Raw genomic sequence first — 23,742 nt, forward strand, 5'->3', positions numbered from 1 at the left:
CTCGTTGTAACCAAGTGTGGCAATAGTTGTGGGCATGTCTAGGATTGGATCCAATAGAAGAGCTTGGTACTTAAGTAGCCTTCATGGCTCACCTCCTTTGTTACGGGTTCCTACCTGGTGCCCAGCTTCCATTCACTTTGTTAGCTCAACAAAAGTCAGTTTATAAAACACTAAAATGAAACATGGGTTTTTAACTTCAATGTGGCACGTCAGATTCAGACATAACGTCTGGGCCGGGTTTGGGGTGTTACATGCCTTGTAACACTATTCTAACGACGGATACGGGTTAAGGGTGTTACACCATGTATTTCATACATCACAAATATAGACCAATAATCATAAGCCTTTCATAAAAACTTTCTTATGGAAACCATGAACTCACAATATCATGAAGTCAATGCTTATAAAACTTATGCACATACCTGTACAAATTTGTAACACTTACATACTCTTTCTCTTCTTTCAAATACCCATTGAATTTCCCATTGAACCACTTGGAATACTAAAGGATACTCGGCAATCTCGTACTCACAGTACCGTACCAATGTCATATCCTAGATATGGTCTTACATGTAATCTCGTATCGATGCCAATAGCCTAGCTATGGTCTTACACAAAATCTCATATCGATGCCATATCCCAGATATGGTCTTACACGTAATTTAGTAACCCTAATGTCATGATATTTGTATCCTATCTATTCCTAAGGTTCAACCGAAACTTTCCCTATATCAAACCTCTATCGGTCATTTCTGTAATGTCGTACTCAATAACATTCACATTTTTATTTCAATAATATAGAATTTATGAAAATCATATCAATTAAGCAATTATACATATATAATTTAATGCTTATTAAACATACAAACTTACCTCGACATAAAAATGGGGAATAGGACCTAACCGTGAAATACTCATTTTTCTCCCGTTCTAATTTCGAACCTCATTTTTCTTTATCTATAATATCATGTTTAACTTATTTAATCATCATACTATTCAAATCAGCCCAAGATCACATTATGGAAAAAATTACATTTTTGCCCTTAAAGTTTCACATTTTTACATTTTAGTCCCTAGGCTCGTAAAATGATTTTCATCAAATTTCTTTATTACCCAAGCCTAGCTAAATCTTTATTGTACTCATATCAGCCCACATTTCTTATTAAATTACACTTTCACTACTTATTTTATAACTTTTACAAATATGTCCTTTTGGGCATTTTCATTGAAAATCACTTAGCAAAAGTCGTTTATCATACATCAAACATACATTTTCTACCATTAAACATCAAAATACACAAATATCCATCATGGGTAAAATTTTAGACTTTGATTATGTCTTAAATTAGTGGTGGAAATAGATAGATCATGTTACAAGGATTTCAAAAACATAAAAATCATTAAAAATGGGGCTCGAACGGACTTTACTATTGAGCTTGAAAGCTTCAGAAACCCTAGCTATGGTTTCTTCTTGTAAAATTCAGCCATGGGAGGAAGATAGACAAAAATTAGCTTTTAATTTGGCTTTTTAATTCATTTAATTACCAAATTACTAACGTACCATTAATGAAAAACTTTAGAAACATACCTAACAACCAATGGTCTAATTACCATTTAAGTACCTCCAATTTAAAATTTCATAACAATTAGACACCTCTACCTTATAGAACTCAAGTTTTGCACTTTTTGTATTTTAATCCTTTTGACCAAATAAATTGCCAAACGTCAAAATTTTTGAACGAAATTTTCATGAAATCATTCCATAAAACTGTAGAACATAAAAATATAATAAAAATAAATTTTTTTGAGTCAGATCTATGGTCCCGGAACCACTGTTCTAGCTAGACCCAAAATCGGGCTGTTACATCAGGAGACATAAAGACATATGACAACGGTAAGAAGTAAGGATGTACCATTCAAACCAGAAAATATTTGTGAATTTTATGGTGCTCATTCTTATGAAACTAATTATTTAGAAAATAGTGATTTAAATAAATTTGAGAGTTTAGACATGGTTAGCATTGTAAATTTTTAACTAAGAATCATGGTGAATGGAACCTCGAGCTAGATACAGGACTTCCGACAAATTTTTATTAGACAATCATGTTTCCAAGAACTAAGATGTGGATGCAATTTATTTGTACTAGGATAGCACCTGCACTAAATGTTTCTAACATAAATACTTTTAGAGCTATCTTATTATATGATATTTTATAGAAAAAACATATATGCATCGAAGAGTGGATATATCAAAACATAAAGCATTGTGCCAGTGGCTAGAAGGTTGGGATTTTCTTTCCCCATCTAATGAAAACACTTTGCAAAAGTGTAAAGGTACCTATAGAGGAGAATGAACAATTTATGCGCCCAACAAAAAGTTTAATCGATGATTCTATGTACAGTCAGTATGTGGAACTCAACCGAAAACAAATTATGGATTGGAATCAAAGGAGAAAGGAAAAGGTGGATGTGCCTCCCTCACTCAAAAGAAAAGAAACGATGAAAGCAAGAAAAATAGGTGAGAGCAGCAAAGCTAAAATAGATGGAATGATATGATGGATGCAAGAAACGGGCCCAGTTCTTCAAGAATTCACATGGCGAAACAACATAAGAGTTCCAAATTATCTGCTGAATATGTTTGGCCCAACAAAAACCCATCATAAAAGGGATAGAGTAGGAAAGTGAAGAGGAAGAAACTGATAAGGAAGGTGATAATGAGACAGTCTTTAAGGAGGGTGATTGAAACTAAATTTTATTTTTTGTTGAATTATATTAATTTTGGATGATTTTTAATTTTTTTTTAATTTGTTAGGAGTAGGAGTAATAGTAAATTATTAGTTTTCTGTTGTGAAATTTTTTTTATGTAGGAACCTCACATGGAAGAAACACAATAACTTTTAGCTTGCAAGCATAGGAGGAGGCACCCACCAGTAGTCTACGGAACTATCATGATTAATCGGGTAACTTCTTTCCTTATCTTTTTAAGGGCTACACATTGAGGACAATGTGTTATCTAAAGTGCGTGGGTAACATAGAAATTTTGTTTTAAATTTTTAAGCTTTTTTTTTTTTTTATTTTCTTGTCAATTGTGTGCTTAAACTGGTAGAAATACAAGTGATCAATTAGGAGCATGTACATAGGTTGCTTGCATTTACAATAAATTTGGCATGAGGATAGGTGATTTTAAATTTTTTTTTATTAGACTAATAAGTTATATATATTACGTTGTAAAATAGGTATTCAGCAATTGAACGTACCATATGTATAGAGAATACAAGGAAACGAGCAAAATGGTTTGAATGATAAATTGTTAAATTTGTGGTTGTTGGTTTACTAAAGTTGTGAATATCGAGATACCTTGGGATGTCCTAAGGCATTGTTTAGTATACACCGAAAACCAAAAAGCTAACCCTGTTATTTATCTTTAATACCTATTTTGAGCCAAAAAAACACTTTTTGATGAACCTTCGTACAAATTTGAGTCAAGATATCAATTTGCACTTACCCTTTTTCTTTGGTCTTGAATTGCACGACTATAGATGTTTGGTTATATGTATTGAGGGTTAAGTAGATACATTACGACATATTGTGCAAAAATAGAGTGAAATATGAAGGATCAATGTGATATAGTAATTATAGTTTAGCCAATATGTGCAAGAAAAGAAAATTTCAAACAGAAAATCAAAACGAGTAGAAAAAGTACTTGAAAAGTAAAAGCATTTGTGAGGGAGATGTCTTGAAAAAGAAAAAAAAATATGACAAAGTCACAAAAGTAAAAAAGCTCATTCATTAGTGCATAAAAACTTGTAAGCTAACCATAATTATTATATTATGATGTGACTTCTTATGTGGAGAAATAAGGAAGGTGAGAGAAGAATAAATAAGGAAGTAAGCGAGAAAGGGTTACTGATGGGGAGAATAGGGAACAATATGATGTGCCAAACTATTTTCGTGCTTGAAACTATCTGATGCTTACAATTCTTAAAATCCATACTTGTCTTAAGCCTCAAAACGTTACAAACCAAAAAGCCCTATGTGATCTAAGTAGACTTATCCATGATTCAAAATCATACTGAATAATTGAATTTATGATTATTTGTAATCTGCTAGGATAATCAAATTGTTTGTATAATTTAATAATGGATTCTAACATTTGAGACCCATAATGTTTGAATGTTTTGTAATATACTGAACTTAGATGTTTGATACCAAAAGTGGTAAGTCAGTTATATCTAATGCCAAGATTGTGTGTGAATATAAAAAGTCTATTCATGTGCTCCAAAGCTAACACTTGTACTATACTTGTTCAAGGGTCATCTTTTCATTTATTATTTGTGTTGCTTGAGGACAAGAAATGACTTAAGTGTAGGGAAGTTTGATCTATTGTAATTCATTGTAGCAGATTAAACTAGTTTTTGTACTTAGGAGCTTGAACATAAGTATTTTATTTAAGTTTTAATTACATTTCTGTAAGTTTAGTTAAGTTTAATAAAATGTGTAATTTGAGTCATTTATTAACCTCAGGGGCCGAATGAGGCCTAAGGGTGAGCTAATATACTTTGTGAGTGTGCAAGAAACCATTAGAGGTGTACCCCAAATAATAATACTTATAATCAAAATCAAATGTGAAACTAGTAGTGGTTGTGTGGCCACCTCTGAGTCCCCCGTTGCACTGATCCATCTAAGTTTGGGGATTACCTACGCAATGAAATAAAAAGGGTGAGTTATGAAAACTCAATGTGTAATCCCCATGCATAAAAATAGTTTGCGTACAGATAATTACAGTTTGGGCATAAGCCCTCTTTCAGTAACAGTGTCAGTTCAATTTGGGCCTTAGCCCATCTCAATACAGTAACAGTCACATATATGCAATCATAAGATTCCTACCCAACCAGCCTCTACACTCCATCTCCATCCAACCCTACACTCCATGTGGGGATATAATCAACCTACCAAACCCTACACTCCAAGTAATTTCGAATACGACACCATATAGAAATATGCAGCTGAGCTGCCAGTAAATCAGGCTCGAGGCCTATCAGTGCACTTCCTTCACATAATATAACCCCAACCCAATGCAATGTAATATACATCATCTCATGCCATGTCAAAATATTATACATGTACTCATTACAGTCAAAAATAGCATGCTAAAATATAGTCATACAAGAACATGTATATATGTATACATCACATAAGGGCATAAGAGTCATTCAGTCAATTAGGGGTCTAGGTAAGCTTACAGACCCAACAGTAGGTCCACAGTTGTCTCGGGTGACCCGTGCAACCTTAGCAGTCAAACAGTGAAAATAGGCCCACGGCTCATATTGCGGGCCCATGTGGGACCACACATATGGCTTGGCCATATGGATTACATAGCCTAGCAGAATAATTTCCACATGTCTGTGTGAGGCCCAAACGGTCCAATTCAATCCAATACAGAATTCGTACATGGTCGGCCTCGTCAATCACACACTCATGTTTAGTCACACGAGTAGCTGCACGCCCGTGTGGTGTCATGATCGCGTGATTCATAACAAGTAATAAATATTTATAATGAAGATCAAACCTAAACTAACTATTATCACGACGAAAAGACAAGCGCACCTATCGAACAATAGTGTAGTAATGGCAAGACCGGGATATCGTACCCAAGGGAACCAAAAGTACTAGTAATAACTATCTTTTTATTATTTAACCTAGAAATGAAGAGGGGTTGTTTATTAAACTAATTAACTAAACTAATAACGCACAGAGAAAAGAATTAGGGAATTGCTTTTGGGAAAATCGATTGACTTGAGACAATACCTAAGGAAAAATCCACCTAGACTTTACTTGTTATTCTGGCTCCGAATCGGACGATTTATTCATTCAACTTGTTTCGTAGAGATCCCTAAGTTATGTTATTATCCCTACTCAAGACTAATAATGTCTAATTCCTTGATTAAATATCCAAGACTTTTCTCTAATTAACACTCCAGGGTTGCATTAACTCGATCTATAGATCCCCTTATTAGGTTTCACCCTAATCCGGTAAAATCTTATCACCCTATTTCTAGGCGCGCAAATAACTCCGCCTAATTATCACAAAAGTACTCTTAGACAAGGTCTATTCCTCCTCTGAATAAGAGCATGTCTTGAATTAGTATCCTGGGATATCAAACCAAGAATTAAGAACACATAATTAAGAACAAGTTAAATATTTATCATACGATTCAAAAAATAATAACAAGATTCATCTTAGGTTTCATTCCCCTTAGGTATTTAGGGGATTTAGTTCATAACTAAATAAGAAAACATCTCAGAAGAATAAAGAATACAAAACATAAAGAAAACCCAAAACTCTTGAAAGGAAATTGAGGAGAGATCTTCAGTCTTGATGATGAATCCGGCTTCTAAGATGGATCAATTGGCTTCCTTGGGGTAATTCCTTACCCCCTATTCTCTGTCTCCCTTTTTCTCCTCTTCTAGGGTGTATTTATAGGCTTCGGAATGCCTAGAAGCCCTCAAAAGTGGCCTTTTCCGAATTGGACATAACTTGGGCTTAGCAAGGATACGCCCGTGTGCGATTACTTCAGGCCGTGTTTGAGCTTTTTAGAATGGCACGGGCGTGTGCTATGCCCGTGTGAGTCATGCTCTAATTCTGCCAGATTGACCTGGCCGTGTCATCTGCCCGTGTGAGGAGGTCCAGGCCGTGTTGGTTTCTTACTTTGGTCCATTTTCTCTGTTTTTGGCCCATTTCTCATTCCTTTCACTCTCCTATGTTCTTCTAAGTATAAAACATGAAATTAAAGCATTAGAAGCATCGAATTCACCAATTCTAATGAGAAATCATCCATAAAATGCATTAAACATGGGGCAAAAATGTGTATAATTTACGATTTATCAAATACCCCCACAGTTAAGCATTTGCTTGTCCTCAAGAAAAATTCTCAACTCATAATCAAAATAAATCCTTGTCAAGTTATAATTTCTATCGATAATATCTCACATTAAACCATAGGTAATCATACATTGTGAATTTAACTAAAAGAGCATAAAAGTTCCAATCATTCCAGGTTGAGCATTTTATTCCGAAAACATAGGTGTCTTCTCTCATCTAAGTAATTACCTTTAATTCAAAATACCACAATGTTTTACATCCTAACTAAATATTCACTCAAATCACGAGGTGTTTTAAGGAGAATAAAGGAAGCATTCAATAGTTAATAATGGAAAATCATTACCATAGGCTTGCATGAAAATCAAATCTCCACCACTATAATTTAAGATGATACATCAATCAAAAGGTCTTTAGAGGGTTGTAATGAGGCTTGGTTAGGGGGTGTGGTCACAAGCGGAAAGAAAGGGTTAGAATCGAGATTGACTTGAAAGGTTGCCTTAACTAGAAAAAGAGTTAATCTTCACTTGCGTACAACAGAGCTTCTCTCAGAATAAGAAATTACAGATATGCATACATAGTTTTCTTTTTCTTTTTCTTTTTTTAAGAACAAGTTAAATAATATAGACTAAATAGCAAGAACAAAACATAGCTAGGCAATCCATTCAACTCAAATCTCGACAAAACTAGGGATTAATTTAGGGGATTTCAACAATAATGGGTTAAAGGTTAATATTAAGGGTAATACAAGAAATGGTTTGTTAGGCTCAAGGGGGTTTATTAGGGGTTAATCGTGAAGGTAGGCTTTTCATGGTGATAAGCGCCAAATTATACATATTTTTACCCCAAATACTTAGCATATTTATGGATGTTTATCACTAGATTTGTGGATTTTGGTGCTCTTAATTCGATTGTTTCATGTTTTGCACCCAAGAGAGCACCAAGAGTCAAAAGGAGCCAAAAATGAGCCAAAAAGGGACAAAACAGACAAAATCAAGAAGATGACACGGCCTAAGCCTTGCCACACGGGCTGTTCACATGCCCGTGTCTTTTGAGGGTGTCGACCAAGGGTATCACGATTCACACAGCCTGGCCATTGACCCACACAGTCTTGTGCAATTTAACAGATCGAACACAGCCTGGCAATCACGTCACACGGGCGTGCCCCTTTTTCTAAGAGTTGTATTTTACACGGAAAAGGATACTTAGTGAGGAAGAAAGCCAATCCAAAGCCTATATAAACACCCTAAGTATGACTTAGAAAGGGGGCTCCCCTCCAAAACGTCGAGAATTACTTGAAGGAAGTCAGACGATCCATCCCAAAAGCCGAGGCTACTCCAAGACTGAAGATTTCTCTCAGAATTCCTTCAGGGGTTTTAGAGTTCTCTTTATGTTTTGTTATTTTCATACTTTTGAGATGTACTCTTATTCTATTATTAACTAAATCCCTTAGATACCTAAGGGGGTTGAAACCTATGATGGATCTTGTTATTATTATCTAAACTGTATGATAAATACTTGATTTGTTCTTAATTATGTATCTTAATGCTTGAGTTAATATTCCAGGTATTAATTCATGATTTGATGTGCTTATGCAGAGGAGCAAAAGTCCCTGTTTAAGAGTAGGTTTGGCATAATTAAGCGAAGTTGATTAAATGCCTAGAAATAGGGTTATGAGATTTTGCTGGATTAGGGTGAAACCTAATATGAGAGTCCATAGATCGATTTACTGCTTCCCTAGGGGTTTTAATTAAGAAAGAAATTTCGATTAATTCAACTAAGGGTTAGGTGTTATTAGTCTCAAAAGAGATAATAATATAGGTTAGGGAGTGTCACGGATCAAGTCAAGTGAATAAATCGCCTAGTTCAGAGTCAGATAACAAGTGAAATCTAGGTGGATTCCTCCTTGGGTGTCGTCTTTATCAATTACTTTTCTTCAAGTCTTTTTCCAATCTTTCTCGTTGCTTTAGTTTAGTTAGTTAATTAGTTTAGTTAATTAGTTAATAAACAACCCCTCCTTATTTCTAGGTTAAATAATAAAAAGATAGTTATTACTTGTATTTTTGGTTCCCTTGGGTATGATATCCCGGTCTTGCCATTACTATACTATTGTTCGATAGGTGCGCTTGCCTTTTCGTCGTGATAATAGTTAGTCTAGGTTTGATCTTCATTATAAATATTTATTACTTGTTACAAATCACGCGATCAAGTTTTTGGTGCCGTTGCCGGGGAACTAAAATATTAGGAACACTCAATTTTTATTACTTTAACCATTTATTTTTCTTTCAATTTAATTTAATTTAATTTAATTATTATTTATTAATTTACTTTTTCCTTCTCTTGGCAGGTTCTCATAGTTTATGACTAGAAGAAACCCGTCGGGACCATTACTTTTTGACGAAGAAATCGGTCGTACAATTCATAGAAACCAAAGAGAAATAAGGTGCAACTTAAGATACACAGAGAACGAGCAAGAAGAAAATACTCAACCCCCAACCGAAGAGATGGCTGAAAAACCAAGGCAATCAGTTACCTCCTGTAATTGCGGCCAATTAAAATCCTGCTCCACGCACTATGTATGATTTTGCTAAACGTTATTTAACAAGAACTGAATCTAGTATAGTTAGACCTGCTGTAGCTGCAAATACTTTTGAATTAAAACCTAACACTATTCAGATGATACAGCAGTTTGCTCAGTTTGATGGTTTGTAGGATGAAGATCCCAACGCTCACTTAGCAAATTTCTTGGAATTTTGTAATACATTCAAAATCAATGGCATTTCTGATGATGCCATTCGTCTTCGATTATTTCCCTTTTCACTGAGAAACAAAGCTTAACAGTGGTTGAACTCGTTACCACGAGGGTCTATCACCACTTGGGAACAAATGACAGAGAAATTTTTACTAAAATATTTTCCGCCGGCTAAAACGGCTAAATTACGTAATGATATCTCTTCTTTTGTGCAGATGGATTTAGAAACACTTTATGATACATGGGAGAGATACAAGGACTTACTGAGAAGGTGCCCTCACCATGGGTTACTGCTTTGGCTTCAAGTACAAACATTCCACAATGGTCTGAATCCCTCGACTCGACAAATGGTTGACAAAGCTGCTGGGGGAACCATCAACAACAAAACACCTGAAGAGGCTTATGAATTCATTGAAATAATGTCACTGAATAACTATCAGTGGCAAGTCATGAGGACTAAGCCAACAAAAATAGTCGGCATTTATAACGTCGACTCAGTTACTATGCTGTCAAATCAGGTAGAACTTCTCAATAAAAAGATTGATAGTTTTCTTGGTTCTACGCAGGTACATTCAGTAATGAAGTGTGACTCAAGAGGAGGAGGTGTGCATACAGAATATCAATCCTTCAATCCCACAACCGAAGAGGAACAAGTCAACTATATGGGTAATAATAACTTTAGATCTCAAAATAACCTATACAGTAATACTTATAATGCAGGTTGGAGGAACCACCCAAATTTCTCCTAGGGTGGTCAAGGAAATCAAAAGCCACAAAATCCTCAAGGTTTTCAATAGCCACCTTATCAACAAGAGAAGAAACCAAACCTTGAGGAGATGCTCTCAAAATTCATATCAATGTCAGAAACCCATTTCCAAAATACCGAGACAGCACTTAAAAATCAACAAGCATCGATCCAAGGACTCGAAACTCAGATAGGCCAGCTTTCCAAACTAATCTTCGAACGACCACAAGGTAGTTTGCCAAGTAATACCGAACCTAACCTAAGGAATCAACTCAATGTAATTAATACTCAAGATGATGAAGGAGTCGTTGACCCTGAACCAGAACCGAGGCAAGAAACTGTGGTAAGCAAAGGGAGAGATTAGGTAGGTCAAAATACAAACAAACCGACGACTGTTGAATATAAACCTCATGTGCCATACCCTACACGACAAGGAAAGACCGCTCAGACGAACAATTCAGTAAATTCCTCAAACTTTTGAAAAAATTACATATTAACTTACCGTTTATTGAAGCTTTGTCGTAGATGCCAAATGCAATGAAATTTTTAAAAGAGCTTTTAGTAAATAAGCGGAAGTTGGATGAAGCATCGCATGTGGAACTAAATGCAGTCTACTCAGCTATCCTACAAAATAATCTATCCCACAACTTGAAAGATCTAGGGAGTTTTATAATTCCTTGCTTAATTGGTAGTTTAGATATAAGTCATGCATTAGCTGATTTAGGGGCTAGTATTAATGTCATGCCTTACAAGATGTTTAAGCAACTAGGTCTTGGGAAACCTAAACAAACTAGGATCAGCACTCAATTGGAAGATAAAACTATAAGATTCCCTAGGGGTATTATTGAAGATGTGCTCGTGAAAGTAGATCAGTTCATATTTCCCGTTGATTTCGTTGTTCTAGACATAGAAGAGGATAAAAACACCCCTTTGATTTTAGGGAGGCCCTTTTCAGCAACTACTAAAACAATTATTGATGTTGGCACAGGTGAGCTTACACTTCGTGTGGGACACGAAACGATCACTCTTCAAGCTCGTAATTCTGGCATCACATTGAACATTGAAGGTAATAGTCCACACCAATCTACTAAAACTGACAATATGACTTTACAAAAATTAAGCTTCAAAGAAGTTCATGAGCCATGTTCCAAGGATGATAGAGGACACATCCATGAAGAATGAAGGCTACAGATAGAGGAGCTCGACGAATGGCGAGCACAAAAATCGAGAACATATGATAAACCGAAACTACGCCTAAACAAGCCTGATACCTCTCCTAATAAACTTAAGGTTGGCGATGAAGTCTTCTAGATACCGTAGATCCTCACATTATCACTACCACACTGAATGAGGAAATCCCTCTTACGGTACTCAGTATTTTTCCATTCGGTACGGTAGAGGTGAGTCACCCCAAGTTCGGCACTTTTAAGGTAAACAATACCCGATTAAAACCCTATTTTGATGAGATTGATAGCATGAATGAGGAGTATAAACTCCTCAAACCACCCTGACCATTCACCAGAGAGGTAAGCCGAGCTGAGACTATAAATAAACGCTTCTTGAGAGGCAACCCGAGTACTAACATATTTTGATTTCTTTATTTTTTCTTTTTTTATTTTTTATTTTACCTCTAACACTATAAATAATTAGATTTATCTTTGAATTGCAAAGCTTTTCAGCACACACAGCCAAGCACATGGGCGTGCCTAAAGCTGTGGCCAAACAGGGGAAGAGACACGGTAGTGCGATATGGCCATGTGGAAGCAGGACATGATTTCCCCAAAACACGGGGTGTGATAAATCCCCATGGTCGTGTGACATGGCCGTGGTTGAACTTGATAGGTGAACACAGGCATAGGAATAGAAAAACACGGGCGTGCCAGGGGCAAGGCTCGATTCTGTTTCTTCGACACAGGCGTGAGACACGCCCGTGCCGATAAGTCGTGGACAATAATACACGGGCATGGTATCCTAACACACGGGCGTGGGAGAAGTAAACAAGGCTAAGCACGGCCGTTCGATATGGCCGTGTGCCACACACGCCCCAGACACACGGGTGTAGGATAGTAGTCGGGCACGACCTAAATTGCAAAATTCAAAAAACACGGGCTCACCTTCAGACTACACGGGCGTGGCCCTAGGCCGTGTGCACTTCCCATATATAAGCAAATCACTATTCATTTTCTTCTTCCTTTCAAAACTCTAGTCGAAATCTCCCCTTCCCCACTCCCTAATCCCTTTTTCAGCCACCATTCCCCAGATTCTCACTTCCCCAACCCCCAAACCACCCTCAAATCCACTCCCCCTGCATCAATCCTCACTTTCCCCTCTTTTTTCCCTCCATTTTTCCCCCACACGGCTGTACACCCACGCCACACGCCCGTGTTCGCCACCAACACGCTTGTGCGCCGCCCTACAGCAGTTTTTGGTTCACTTCTCAACCTTGTTTTTTCCAATTTGTGTTGCTACATTAGTATTCTATATAACTTACAAAGATATTGTTAATATTACCAATTTTTTCTAATTAAGTTAGGAATTTGCTTTAGTATTTTCTATATTTGAATTGTTTAAACTACTAAATAGGATATACTAGTTCTAGGATTCTTGCGTAACTAATGATGCATTTTTTATTTCAGTACATGTTTCTGAATAATAATATAAATTTTTCACCTCTCGCTTGATATCGGTAAATGTTAAAACATCTTGGAACTACTATATCAAAGCTCATACATTTTCAGGTACATTATGTCATCATCAAGAGGCAAAAAGGCCGCGGTCCCATCCTCAAAGAGACGTAGGGGACCAGGTTCTTCCTTGGTACGTGCTACAACCGAAGTTTGGCACCCGTTCCTTAAGTTTCTGCAAGCTTTGCAGGAGGAGCTATTTCAGATACTATGCGCACGACCCCTCACTACAGGTCATTGCATCGACTAGGCTACCATAGAGTAAGTCCAGCTAGCTAATGCCATCCGCACCCTCCTATCCACAGACCCATGGGAAAAGTTCTTCACTATTACCGAGCCCACTTATTTAGAGCTAACTTTAGAATTATGCTCTACTTTTCATTTGCAAGCGGTGATGACGAACAATGACGATCCAGGTACCATTCACTTCCGATTAGGCGGTCTAGTTCGAGCGATGAGTGTCTCAGAGTTTGGAGTCACTCTGGGACTTTACACCGATGAGTTTATGGAGGAGGAGGACATGAATGCACTACCACGCAATATCCACATTTCACCCTCCTCGTGCTGGAAAGCTTTGGCACCACTCTCTTCCACTTATGACCTCAGCCGCTCGAAGGCCTCAGCTCTCGCCCCTTCCCTACGATATCTCCATGCCATATTGGCACACACCTTGACCGGAAGGAAAGAGATCACCGGCATTATCAACACCTACGACACATACTATTTATAGTGCATGGCGAATCACACGTGACTGACTTGGCATACTTCATCACTTTCGCCATTCGCCATCAGACCGAGCGGTATCAGAAGGGAGTAATCTCTATCGGCCCCTACGTAACGCGTCTTGCAAGACACTTCAGCCTCCTCAACACCGTGGCCCAGTCGTCAGCGCTTACATTGATAGGTCAGATGTCCCCACAAGGCATCACGACTATGTTACACATGAGAATGATTGAGCGCCACCGTAGGACCGATCCTCCTCAGTACCGTCTCACTCATGCCATTGACGAGGAGGATCTAGAGGACATTCCTGATGATGTTCCCCCACAGCACAAGGAGCCTTCTACCACGCCACCTAGGCAGCGACCAGTTTATGGGGCTACTTCATTTGCACACCATTCCGACTAACTCGCTCACTTCGAGCAATATTGCACTACACAGTTCGAGATGATTCACGAGCTAGATCAGGGACGAGAAAAATAGATGGATGACATGCAGGCCATGATGCAGCAGCTGCGACAACACTTCCACATCGCCACTCCAGCTCCACCACCTGAGGGCCCCACTGACGAGGATCATTGAATCCTCTTACCTCTTTATTTTTATTTTTATTTTTATTTCTATTTTAATTTCAATTTTATTATTTTCTTTTGAAAGACATATCTATATTAGTAAATTTTACTTTCTTCATTTTCTGGTATCTCTAACAAGTAATCCCACTACACTCTCTTCCACACCAACTCTTAATAAGCTCTTCATGATTCTACAGACTTCTAAGCAAAGCTGCCAGGAATATTTTATGGAATGAGGAAACAAATGGGAAACAATACCTCACGAGTGCCATGTTCAATGACCCAATTTCTTCATCTAGCTAAGAACAGTGGCAGCTACCACTTTCCCCAAACACTCCAGCCTCAGAATCAACCTCCACATCTACATAACAGGGAGTTTCACCTCCTTCCCTCTTATGATTTTCTTTATTTTGGATAATCTATCTTTGTACATTGAGGGCAATGTACATCGGGGGGGTGAACATGAACATGATGCCTAAATTTTTGCATTATTCTCAAATCCCTGAATTTGATCTTGAGCTTAAGTGATTTTCTCATAATATTGATCGAATGAATTCTGATTGATCTATAATTATTGTTGATATGTCATGAATTAGACCATGGGAGTTATGCATGATTATTTGATTATAGGACATTAGAGAATCGAGTTGATAAATTGATATTTTGAGAACTAAAATTTTTAGATTATTTTCCCAAATTGAGGTATTATCTTGAAATCTTAAGTATACAGAATTGACATCAAAGACCCAAATTTTTTGGTAAGATTTTTGAGCTTTTGAGCATGTAGATTTCCTTCTTGCTCACTTCTTTTGTGGTTTGAGTGTGTCAACATTGAACTATTATTCTAAAACTTGCTTCGATTATAAATGTTGAGATCACAAGTATGATTTGATATACTGAGATGATAAAGGCACTTAGGATTTAACCCACTTACTCTATAAAAAGCCTTCCCACATAATTAAACTCTTATTATACCCCCTTGAGCTTACTAACCCTTTTTTATTAATTAACCCTCATCATTAACCCATTAACCCATTATTGTTGAAATCCTCTTACTTAATTTACCCTTTTTTTATCGGGATTATTTTTAATATTGTTACCTCACATGTTCACCATTTTTTGTTACTGAATCAGGAAGTATGATTTCTATATTGTATTGACTTGATTTGTTCTTAAAAAAAAACTCAATATTATTATTGTAATTCTCAGCAAGCTAAAGTTGTCATAAGCTTATGTAATATAGTTCTAGATATTTGTTTGTGATTAAGTAATTAAGTTTTTGATAGTGGGGTAATATATTGAAATTATCTCGATTCTAACCTTTGTCTCTTCAGTTTATATCCATACCCGTAACCTAAACCACGTTACAACCATACAAAGACCTTTTGATTTGTGTATCATATCATTTACAAGTGGTGGAGATTTGATTTTCATGCAAGCCTATGGTAATAACTTCTCATGTTAGACAATCGAGTACTTAATCTTGAACCTTAAACACTTTGAGTGATTTGAGTGAATCTTTAGTAAGGATGTCATCTCTTGTATATTTAGGAATAAAGTTAATTACTTAGAGGAAGGAGATTACCTATGATTTTATTATCAAAATATTCGATTTAGATTGTTTAAGGCCTTTAATGCCCCTATAGTTAAATTCACATTGTATGATTTTCTATGGAACAACTTGTAACATTATCAATAATGATTATTTGATTGAAAGGAATGAATTCTAGCAGTAAATGAGAGTTTTACTTGAGGAAAAGAAACTGCTTAAGTGTGGGGGTATTTGATAAATGCCAAATTATAAATATTTTTACCCTAAATACTTAGCATATTTATGGATGTTTATCACTAGACTTGTGGATTTTGGTTCTCTTGTATGATTTTCTGTGGAACAACTTGTAACATTATCAGTAATGATTATTTGATTGAAAGGAATGAATTCTAGCAGTAAATGAGAGTTTTACTTGAGGAAAAGAAACTGCTTAAGTGTGGGGGTATTTGATAAATGCCAAATTATACATATTTTTACCCCAAATACTTAGCATATTTATGGATGTTTATCACTAGACTTGTGGATTTTGGTTCTCTTAATCTGATTATTTCATGTTTTGTACTCAGGAGAGCACCAAGAGTCAAAATGATCTAAAAACGAGCCAAAAAGGGACAAAACGGACCAAATCGAGAAGATGACACGGCCTAAGCCTTACCACATGGGCTGTTCACACGCCCGTGTCTTTCGAAGGTGCAGACCAAGGCTTTCACGATTCACAATGCCTGGCCATTGACCCACACGGCCATGTGTAATTTAACGGATCGAACACGGCTTGGCAATCACGTCACATGGTCGTGGTACACGGGTGTGCCCCTTTTTCAAAGAGTTGTATTTTACACGGAAAAGGATACTTAGGGAGGAAGAAAGCCAATCCAAAGCCTATATAAACACCCTAAGTATGACTTAGAAAGGGGGCTCCCATCCAGAACTTTTCTAGAGAACAAGACCACATGTCGGGAATTACTTGAAGGAAGCCAGACGATCCATCCCAAAAGCCGAGGCTACTCCAAGACTGAAGATCTCTCTCAGAATTCCTTCACGGGTTTTAGAGTTTTCTTTATGTTTTGTTATTTTCATACTTTTGATATGTACCCTTATTTTATTATGAACTAAATCCCTTAGATACCTAAGGGGGTTAAAACCTATGATGGATCTTGTTATTATTATCTGAACTGTATGATAAATACTAGATTTGTTCTTGATTATGTGTCTTAATGCTTGAGTTAATATTCCAGGTATTAATTCATGATTTGATGTGCTTATGCAGGGGAGCAAAAGTCCCTGTCTAAGAGTAGATTTGGCATAATTAAGTGGAGTTTATCAAACGCCTAAAAATAGGGTTACGAGACTTTGCCGGATTAGGGTGAAACCTAATATGGGAGTCCATAGATCGATTTACTGCTTCCCTATGGGTTTTAATTAAGAAAGAAATTTTGATTAATTCAACTGAGGGTTAGGTGTTATTAGTCTCAAAAGAGATAATAATATAGGTTAGGGAGTCTCACGGATCAAGTCAAGTGAATAAATCGTTTGGTTCAGAGACAGATAACAAGTGAAATCTAGGTGGATTCCTTCTTAGGTGTCATCTTTATCAATTACCTTTCTTCAGGTATTTTTCCAATCTTTCTCTTTGCTTTAGTTTAGTTAGTTAATTATTTTAGTTAATTAGTTAATAAACAACCCTTTCTTATTTCTAGGTTAAATAATAAAAAGATAGTTATTACTAGTACTTTTGGTTCCCTTGGGTACGATATCCCGATCTTGCCATTACTATACTATTGTTCGATAGGTGCGCTTATCTTTTCGTATTGATAATAGTTAGTCTAGGTTTGATCTTCATTATAAATATTTATTACTTGTTACAAATCACGCGATCAAGTGGCATGAGTGGGTAATCCTAAGTGCCTTAATCATTTTGATATATCAAATCAAATGGTGTTGTCTCGACATGCATAATCAAGCAAGTTCTAGAATAACAGTTCAATACTGACGCACTCAAAGCAATAATAAAAGTGAGCATGAAAGGATGAATAGATGCTCAAAAGGCTCAAAAACCTCACAAAAATTATGGCTTTTTAATGTTTAGACTCTTGAATTCCAGTTCAAAGTAATTCCTAGACTTGGGGAAATAGCCTAAGATTTTGAATTTAAAAATCAACTCATCATGCTTGATTCTCTATTGGCTTAAAGTTTAAATAGTCAATGCATAAATCCCTATGTTTTAATTCAAGATATATCAATCAAAATCATAAACCAATCAAAATTTATCCTAAATATGATATGAGAGCTTTTCAAGAGAACAAGCAATCATTAATAAATACCGCTCCAAACTTAAGATGTACATTGCCCTCAATGTACAAAGATAGGTATTATAAAATAAAAATAAGATAGGGAGAGAAGTGAAACTTCCTGTATGATGAATTCCTCGAACTAGAGTTTTAGAGAGTAATCAGTTCGAGAGTGGAGGAGGATACTTCGGCGGTCGTAGAGGTTCATTAGGCCATAAGTCTTGATCCAAAAGAATATTATATCTAGTGGTAGCTATGGTCGTGGTCGAGCAGGACATGGCAATCGTGGAGAACCTTTCCTGGTGGAGTTTTAGTTCCTCTGTGATAATGAGCTTAAGAGCTCTATATAACTGTGATAAAATTAGGAACTTTTTAGAGGATATTAGGAAGAATAAGTACTCGAAAAGAAATAACTGAAATTTATAATAAAATTCTAAATCTGCTAAAAATAAAAAATAAAAAAAATAAAAAGTGGTTTGAATAAAAATTAAAAACATAAAATAATAAAATAAATATTTCTAAACATCTTCATCACTGAATGGTTCGCGAGGTGGGACTGGCGATGAGATATGGAGATGCTGACAAATCTACTGTGGAGTAGCATCAATGTTGTCAAATCGTTGAAAACACTGATGCTCGAATCGAGTGAGGCGCTCAGAGATGTTAGCATATGAAGCTACCACATAAACTGGACGAGAGGGTGGTGGTGGCTGAGTCGGTAGGTCCTCGTGTTGTAGGGGGACATCATCAGGAATGTCCTCGTAGGCCTCCTCCTCGGTAGATTGGGCAAGGCGATACTAGGGAGGGGAGGTTCCTCGGCACCTCTCGATCATCCTCATGCTAAGTATGCTCGAGATGCCTTGTGGAACATTTGCCCAGTCGATGCAGCGGCCTGCTGCTAAAGGTCAGGCTCGAAGTATTTGGAAGAGCTCTTCTTGGGGCCCTCGTGGAAACTGTAAGAGAGGGAAAAGAGATAGGAAAGTGAGGATTAATGCAGGGGAAGTGGATTTTAGGATGGTTTGGGGGTTGGGGAAATGAGAAGCTGGGGAATGGTGGCTGGGATAGGGATTAGGGAATGGAGAAGGGGAGATTTCGGCTAGGGTTTTGAAAGGGGGAAAAAGATGAACAATGGTTTGCTTATATAAGGGAGGGCCACACGGCCTAGGGCCATGCTCGTGTACTCTAAGGGTGAGCCCGTGTTTTTCAAATTTTGCAATTTAGGTCATGCCCGGCTACTATCCCATGCCCGTGTTCTGGGGCGTGTGTGGTACACGGCCATGTCACACGGTCGTGCCTAGCTTTGTTCGATTCTCCCACGCCCGTGTATTGTTGTCCACGGCTTAACGGCCCGGACGTGTCTCACGCCTGTGTCAAAGAAACAGAATCGAGCCTTGCCCCTGGCACACCCCTGTTTTTCTGTTCCCATGCCCGTGTTCACCTATCAAGTTCACCCACGACCATGGGGATTTATTGTATCCCGTGTTTTGGGGAAATCATGTCCTGCTTCCACACGGCCGTGTCTCTTTCCCTGTTTGGCCACGGCTTTAGGCATGCCCGTGTGCCTAGCCGTGTGTACTGAAAAACTTTGCAATTCAAAGATAAATTTAATGATTCAAAGTTTTAGAAATTAAAAATAAAGAAATCAAAATATGTTAGTGCTTGGGTTGCCTCCCGAGAAGTGCTTATTTATAGTCTAAGCTCAACTTACCTCTCTAGTGAATGGTCAGGGTGGTTCGAGGAGTTTATACTCCTCATTCCTGCTATCAGTCTCATTAAAATAAGGATTTAAACGGGTATTGTTTACCTTAAAAGTGTCGAACCTAGGATGACTCAACTCCACCGTACCGAATGGAAAAATATTGAGTACCGTAAGAGGGATTTTATCATTCAGTGTGGTAGTGACAATGTAGGGATCTGCAGCATCTAGTAAGACTTTATCGCCAACCTTAAGTTGATTAGGAGAGGTATCGAGCTTGTTTTGGTGTAGTTTCAGTTCATCATGTGTTCTCGATTTGTGTGCTCGCCATTCATCTAGCTCCTCCATCCGTAGCCTTCGTTCTTCATGAATGTGACCTTTATCATTTTTGGAACATTGCTCGTGAACTTCTTTGAAGCTTAATTTTTGCAAAGTCATATTGTCAGTTTTAGTAGATTGATGTGGACTATTACCTTCAATATTCGATGTGATGCCAGAATTATGAGCTTGAAGGGTGATTGTTTCATCTCCCACACGAAGTGTAAGCTCACCTATGCCAACATCAATAATTGTTTTAGCAGTTGCTAAAAAGGGCCTTCCTAAAATCAAAGGGGTGTTATTATCCTCCTCTATGTCTAGAACAACGAAATCAACAGGAAATATGAACTTATCTACTTTCACAATTACATCTTCAATAATACCCCTAGGGAATCTTATAGTTTTTCTGCCAGTTGAATGCTCATCCTAGTTTGTTTAGGTTTCCCAAGACCTAGTTGCTTAAACATTTTGTAAGGCATGACGTTAATACTAGCCCCTAAATCAGTTAATGCATGACTTATATCTAAACTACCAATTAAACAAAGAATTGTCAAACTCCCTGGATCTTTCAACTTGTGGGGTAGCTTATTCTGTAGAATAGCTGAGCAGACTGCATTTAGCTCCATATGTGATGCTTCGTCCAACTTCCACTTATTTACTAAAATCTCTTTTAAAAATTTCATTGCATTTGGCATCTGCGACAAAGCTTCAATAAACGGTAGGTTAATATGTAATTTTTTCAAAAGTTTGAGGAATTTACCGAATTGTTAGTCTGAACAGCCTTTCCTTGTCATGTTAGGGTATGAGACATGAGGTCTATATTCTTTATTCATCATTATGAATTACCTTACTTTTACCTTTGCTCACCACAGTTTCTTGCATCAATTCTGGCTCAGGCGCAATGAATCCTTCCTTATCTTGAGTACTAATTGCGTTGAGGTGTTCCCTTGGATTAGGTTCAGTATTACTTAGTAAGCTACCTTGTGGTCATTCGGAGATTAGTTTGGATAGCTAGCCTATCTGAGTTTCGAGTCCTTGGATCGATGCTTATTGATTTTTAGGTGTTGTCTAAGTATTTTGGAAACGGGTTTCTGACATTGATCTGAATTTTGAGAGCATCTCCTCAAGGTTCGGTTTCTTCTATTATTGATAGTGTGGCTGTTGAAAACCCAGAGAATGTTGTGGTCTTTGATTTCCTGGACTGCTCCATGAAAAATTTGGGTGGTTCCTCCAACCTGCATTATAAGTATTACTGTATGGGCTATTTTGAGATCTAAAATTATTTTTACCCATATAGTTGACTTATTCCTCTTCGGTTGTGGGATTGAAGGATTGATATTCTGTATGCACACCTCCTCTACTTGAGTCACATCTCATTACTGGATGTACCTATGTAGAACCAAGTAAACCATCAATCTTTTTATTGAGAAGTTCTACCTGATTTGACAGCATAGTAACTGAGTCGACGTTAAAAATGCCGACTGTTTTTGTTGGCTTTGTCCTCATAACTTGCCACTGATAGTTATTCAGTGACATCTCCTTTATAAACTCATAAGCATTTTTCGGTGTTTTATTGTTGATGGTTTTGCTAGTAGCTGCGTCAACCATTTGCTGAGTCGAAGGATTCAGACCATTATGGAATGTTTGTATTTGAAGCCAAAGCGGTAACCCATGGTGAGGGCTCCGTCTCAGTAAGTCCTTGTATCTCTCCCATGCATCGTAAAGTGTTTCTAAATCTATCTACATAAAAGAAGAGATATCATTACGTAATTTAGCCTTTTGAGCCGGCGAAAAATATTTTAGTAAAAATTTTTCGGTCCTTTGTTCCCAAGTAGTAATTGACCCTCGTGGTACCGAGTTCAACCATTGTTTAGCTTTGTTTCTCAGTGAAAAAGGAAATAACCGAAAATGAATGGCATCATCAGAAATGCCATTGATTTTAAATGTATCGCAAAATTCCAGAAAGTTTGCTAAGTGAGCATTGGGATCTTCATCCTGCAAACCACCAAACTGAACAAACTACTGTATCATTTGAATTGTGTTAGGTTTTAGTTCAAAAGTATTTGTAGCTACAGCTGGTCTAACTATTCTTGACTCAGTTCCTATTAAAGAAGGTTTAGCATAGTCATACATAGTACGTGGAGCAGGATTTTGATTAGCCGCAATTGCAGGAGGTAGCTGATTGCCTTAGTTTTCAGCCATCTCGTCGGTTGGAGGTTGAGTATCATCTTCTTGCTTGTTCTGTATGTATCTTAAGCTGCGCCTTATTTCTCCCTTTTTCTCCTCTTCTAGGGTGTATTTATAGGCTTTGGAATGCCTAGAAGCCCTCAAAAGTGGCCTTTTTCGAATTGGACTTAACTTGGGCTCGGTAGGGACACGCCCGTGTCCGATTACTTCAAGCAGTGTTTGAGCCTATTAGAATGGTACGGACGTGTGCTATGCCCGTGTGAGTCATGCTCCAATTTGCCAGATTGACACGACCGTGTGGTCTGCCCGTGTGAGGAGGTCCAGGTCGTGTTGGTTTCGTACTTTGGTCCATTTTCTCCGTGTTTGGCCTGTTTCTCGTTCCTTTCGCTCTCTTATGCTCTTCTAAGTATAAAACATGAAATCAAGTCATTAGAAGCATCAAATTCACCAATTCTAATGAGAAATCATCCATAAAATGCATTAAACTTGGGGTAAAAATGTGTATAATTTACGGTTTATCATGTCGACTATTCACACTTTTTGGCTTTTTGTCAATTTACGATTAAGGGCAGTGTTTACACACACCTGGTTACGTAAAGTGTGCACACCGCTCTTGAGCACTCCAACCTATATTCAATCATAGCACACCATTAATCAATTAACCATAAGATTAAAACAACCCCTCTTATAACACTTATCCAAAAAAAAGCCGATTGTCACTTGCCTTGATTGAACGACTGAGGCTTTGCACACTTAAACTATTGTAAAAGACATATTACCGGCCCTCAGAGATTACCTACATTCCAACCAAATCTTATTAACTTGAATTGTTCACATAGATAGTTTGAACCAAACACAGATAGTTTGAACCAAACGTATATCAAACTTACCGAAGCTCAAAACCAAGTATAGAGGGAAGGAAACTATCGGCCTATACCCAAACGAAGGCTAAAAGCACACGGTACACCAGAGACAAAAGATAGAACAATCGCACCCCTAGCAATAATTGGCAGCAAAAGGGAGATGTTAGGTGAAATAACTACTATGGCATAGAGAGAGAGTAAGAACAACTGTTGTGCACCAGAACTCGATTGTCAAAGAACAAAAAGAGATGTCGAAAGGAGGTAGGTTCGGCTACAAGCAAAGAAGTCGACAACCAAAGGGAAACAAACAAGATGAAAAGAGAGGAAATTATCAAAAACTGAAAAAATTGAGAGAGGCAGAGAAAATGCATTCGGGTAAAGAAAATAGGGAGAGAACGTCTGTTAGAGGAGTAGAGGAAGAAGAGAAAATCGATAAGCAAGGGAACTATAGGGAAGAGACAAATTGAAAAAGATGAAAACAAAAA

General features: G+C 37.4%; 2 non-coding genes across 2 annotated transcripts; one reads left to right on the forward strand and one right to left on the reverse strand.

Moving 5' to 3' along the window:
* Positions 1–9,814: 9,814 nt before the first annotated feature.
* LOC128283167 (small nucleolar RNA R71) lies at positions 9,815–9,921 on the reverse strand. Its single transcript, XR_008273509.1, has one exon. It is a non-coding gene; the product is annotated as a small nucleolar RNA R71 (small nucleolar RNA).
* An 11,952-nt stretch (positions 9,922–21,873) lies between these two features.
* On the forward strand, positions 21,874–21,980 carry LOC128283357 (small nucleolar RNA R71). Its single transcript, XR_008273699.1, has one exon. It is a non-coding gene; the product is annotated as a small nucleolar RNA R71 (small nucleolar RNA).
* The last annotated feature ends 1,762 nt before the right edge of the window (positions 21,981–23,742 follow it).

Source organism: Gossypium arboreum, chromosome 10 (assembly GCF_025698485.1).
Source record: "Gossypium arboreum isolate Shixiya-1 chromosome 10, ASM2569848v2, whole genome shotgun sequence".
In the NCBI taxonomy this organism is placed as follows: Eukaryota; Viridiplantae; Streptophyta; class Magnoliopsida; order Malvales; family Malvaceae; genus Gossypium; species Gossypium arboreum.